The sequence below is a fragment of the Macaca nemestrina genome, chromosome 6 (genome assembly GCF_043159975.1).
Source record: "Macaca nemestrina isolate mMacNem1 chromosome 6, mMacNem.hap1, whole genome shotgun sequence".
Lineage (NCBI taxonomy): Eukaryota > Metazoa > Chordata > Mammalia > Primates > Cercopithecidae > Macaca > Macaca nemestrina.
The window spans coordinates 159,529,415-159,534,053 of record NC_092130.1 but is presented as its reverse complement, the minus strand read 5'-3'; the positions used below and the strand labels follow the sequence as shown (position 1 = coordinate 159,534,053).

General features: G+C 35.3%; 1 pseudogene; it reads left to right on the top strand.

The window, feature by feature from the left end:
* The first annotated feature begins 2,440 nt into the window (after nucleotides 1-2,440).
* Nucleotides 2,441-3,478, top strand: LOC105472965 (ras-related protein Rap-1b-like; annotated as a pseudogene).
* The last annotated feature ends 1,161 nt before the right edge of the window (nucleotides 3,479-4,639 follow it).

Below are 4,639 nucleotides of genomic sequence, written 5' to 3'. Positions count from 1 at the left end.
AAAATGCTACTCTATCAAACTAGTTAATTTCATTTTAATTTTAATTTAGTTGGCATAATTAGGTGGTAGACCTAGTGACTTCAAAGATGTAGAGAATCAGCACCAGATTATAACATGACCAGCAAAGCATCATCCTACAGTTACTTATAAATTACAAAAGAAAATTAGAAGTGCAAAAACTTGAACCACAAATGTAATTTAGTATCAGAAATAATGGGACAATTTGGCATGTACCGTCTGATGTGTGATAAATAATACACCACTTGAAAAGTATTCCATACAAATGTTTAACCTAAAGGTGGTTATACCTCTAAGCCTAATATCCAGTGTGCAAGAAATACAGGAACACATGGCAAGTTACTCCACACCAGCGGGAAATTATCAAACAAATACAGGATGTAGAACATTCTATGCAATAATAACCGACCTGAACTTCAAAAAGTCAATATTGGTTTAAAAAGTGGTGAGATTGTTATGGATAAAAAGATCAAATGATGTGATGACTTACCAAACAAATATAAAATATGAAATTGATGAGGTACTATTTTTTAGAAATATATGAGAGAATTGTGAACAAGTAGGAAAAGTTGGATACAGAGAAAACATTATATAATATTATGGAATTAGTATTAATTTTCATAGTTGTTAAAATGATTATTGTTAGTGTTTTCACAGTTTGGGATACTGAAAAGACTCATAAGACTCTATAGAGCATATGCATATGAGGCTTTTACTAAAACAGCAGAGGCTGACGGAGTAAAAGAAAGCAAGGGCAGGCAAGCACCAGAGGCTCCGGCAAACATTTCAGGTGCTTCTATCCAAGGTTGCAAGGGTGTGTGTGTGTGTGTGTGTGTGTGTGTGTGTGTGTGTGCGCGTGCGTGTGTGTATGTGTGTTTGGATATTCGTCTCTGGAATACAATCCATTAAGATTTTGCGAGGAATTTTGACTTAGAAGGAAAGTCTCCCAAATTTCCAGGTGAACCTTTTGTTAGGCTGCATGCCTGGTTATACCAGGTGTAAGCCATCAATACTCAAACTAGCCACAGGAGTTTCAAACTTTAAACAGCCTGTATTTAATCTTGCCCTCATTTTGGCCAAGAATCAGTACCTGACTTTCAGATGTTCTGGGAGATAATTATAGAGCTGTCTCAGTCCAGCAGTAAAAAATAAATCTTACCCATTGGCACTGTGGGAGAGTGCCCTAATTTATTGGAATTTCATGCTGAAAAGGTTTGGGCCAAAATATTCAAATATCCATGACTCTACTACCTAAAGAGATATTTAGAGAGTGAAATGAGTAATACGTGGTAATATGTTAGCAATTACTAAATATAGGTGGATATTATATTAATCTTGTGTGAAATACTATTTTAAATTTTCATTATGTCTGAAAAATCTTCATAATAAAAATAAGGAAAATCAATAAAGACTCCTGTTAAGTTGTCCTGTGATCTTAGTACAGGGCATTATTTTAAAATTATTCAAAAGAAAATATTTTGGTGTTTAATAGATTACATATTTATATGAGATCTTAGCAAACTCACATATTTCAAATTCTCTTTTCTAGATACAATAATACTGCAATGTACATACACACATATTATATATATAATATACAATGTCTAAATTTTTTTACAATGTGAATATATAATATATGAATGTAATATTCTTATGTAATATTAATATGTATATTATATAGTCATATTCTAAAGTTCATGTATTAAATTGAATCAAATCTGTTTACCATTCCTCCCTCCCTCCCTCCTTCCCTTCCTCCCTTCCTCTCTTCCTTCTTCCCTCCCTCCCTTCCTTCCTTCCTTCCTTCCTTCCTTCCTTCCTTCCTTCCTTCCTTCCTTCCTTCCTTCCTTCCTTCCTTCCTTCCTTCCTTCCTTCTCTCCTTCTCCCTTTCCTTCCCTCCTTGCTTCCTTCTTCTTTCCTTCCCTCCCTCTTTGCTTCCTTCCCTCCTTGCTTCCTTCTTTCCTTCATTCTTTTTGTTAACTTAGCCATATTGCAGACAGTTACTTTGTGCCAAATACCGGACAATGTTCACAGAGACATTGAGGAATAAAAAATTGTCCCCAGCCTCCACCAGCTTACCACTTGATGGAAGTTATTTCTAATTTAATTGATGGAATGTAAAGAAACCTGGCTTTTTAAGAGATCATACCTTTAATAACAAAATCAGATGAATATGTATTTTTTTATATTTAAAAATAAAGAGTATAATGTTTTCACATATATGCGCTGTTCAAGCCCAACAATTGTTACCTGAAACTCCTGAGACTGGAATTTATAACAGATCATATACTCAGAAACACTCATAGAGTTTGGGATAGAACTGATGATAAAATACGTATTTCTGGGACATCGCCAAACCTCGCCCAGAGTCAGGCGTGTAAACCAGCCGGAGCGGCGGCGGCAGCGGCAGGACCGCAGTAGCGACCCCGAGGGAGCGCGGGGCGACGCTGGCTGCGGGGACCCGGTGACAGCGTGAGAGGTACTAGGTTTTGACAAGCTTGCATCATGCGTGAGTATAAGCTAGTCGTTCTTGCCTCAGGAGGCGTTGGAAAGTCTGCTTTGACTGTACAATTTGTTCAAGGAATTTGTGTAGAAAAATATGATCCTACGATAGAAGATTCTTATAGAAAGCAAGTTGAAGCAGATGCACAACAGTGTATGCTTGAAATCTTGGATACTGCAGGAAGGGAACAATTTACAGCAATGAGGGATTTGTACATGAAAAATGGACAAGGATTTGCATTAGTTTATTCCGTCACAGCACAGTCCACATTTAACGATTTATAAGACCTGAGAGAGAACAGATTCTTCGAGTTAAAGACACTGATGATGTTCCAATGATTCTTGTTGGTAATAAGTGTGACTTGGAAGATGAAAGAGTTGTAGGGAAGGAACAAGGTCAAAATCTAGCAAGATAATGGAACAACTGTGCATTCTTACAATCTTCTGCAAAATCAAAAGGAAATGTTAATGAGATCTTTTATGACCTAGTGCGGCAAATTAACAGAAAACCTCCAGTGCCTGGGAAGACTTGCAAAAAGTCATCATGTCAGCTGCTTTAATATACTAAATGCATTGTAGCTCTGAGCCAGGTCTGAAAAACTGTTGCCCAATTCAACAGTGCCAGCATTCCAACTTTGTTAAACCCACCAACATCTTAAATGGACTTTCCCGTGGTGGGACCCTTTAAGAGGCGAATGAAAGCTACTATATCAGTTTGCACATTCTAATCACTTTCCAGTATCACAAGAGAGATTTTTACTTATATAATAGTCCTAGAGTATGCAGCTGGTAAAACCAGAGGCTACATCCAGTATTACTGCTAAGAGACATTCTTCATCCACCAATGTTGTACATGTATGAAAATGGTGTACTGTATACTTTAACATGCCCCATACTTTGTATTGGGGAGTACAATAATGTAAATCCTAAAAGCACCACTGTTTTTAGCATAATAAAAGAAAGTCCAAAGAACTCCTATATCGACTACTCCAGATAACTTCGTGTCTTTGATACTCGTAGCTTATTGTAATTTTTTAAAGAAATTCAAGGTCATTATTATTGTACAAAATAAGCGCTTTGATTAACACAGCTATATAGTTTTTTTAATTTTTAAAAACCCTAGGGAGACAGTGATCTTGTCTTTAAAATATGATAGTCCTTTCAGTATAATGTCTTAAAGACGTTGCCTTTAATATCTGTTGGGAAGGAAATGTCCAGACTTTTCAAATCTCTTATTATATGTTTCCTTTTTTATTTGTTTACATAGGGAACAATGTTTATAGTTATGTGTACAGTGGGGGTGTACAACAAGAAGTGTATATTTTCAAACAATTTTTTAATGATTTAACAATTTTCGTAAATCATTTTCAGGCTTCTGCAGCTGTAGATTCTCATTGTGAATCCCTTGCTTGCTCATGCATAAGTGTATTTGCAATACGAAATATACAGGTTTGGTATTTTTACCTGTTAGTGATCGTTTCACATGTGTAACGTTTTGGTGGAGATGTTAAATGGTGGACGAGTACTGTGGATGTGAATGTGGGAAGTAATTTTAATCAAATGTAATTGGTCACAAGGCCTAATTTGCAGTAACTGTTACGTTTTATTTAACAATGCCTTGTTGCTTTGTATGCATTAATGTTTGGATGTAAAGATTGTGTGTCTATCCAACAGGGAGCCACAGTATTTATATTGACCAACCTAATGTTACAACTACTTTGAGGTGTCCAAATGTAAACTAAAAGCCTTAATTAAAGTGGTGCAATTTTGTATAACTTAGCATCAGTAGTTCAATAAATTTGGATTGGCATGCATATATATATATATATATATATATATATATATATGTATGTATGTATTTCTGTTATATATCCTAAGTGTATTTGGAGAATAAAACTCTCAGTAGTTCAAAGGTGATCAAATCGGTTTTCACCAACAAATGATTTTAGGTCAGATTAGAATTTAATACCAAAGAGCTTAAAATAAAGAAACCTTTGAGTTGTTGGTTGAAGGCAACGATTGGAGAAAGATGTAGATATATTTGATTTATACTCTATCAAGATTATCCGTTTTAAAAACTTGTTACAAAGATTATATCAAGAAAAGGCAGAGCTAATAG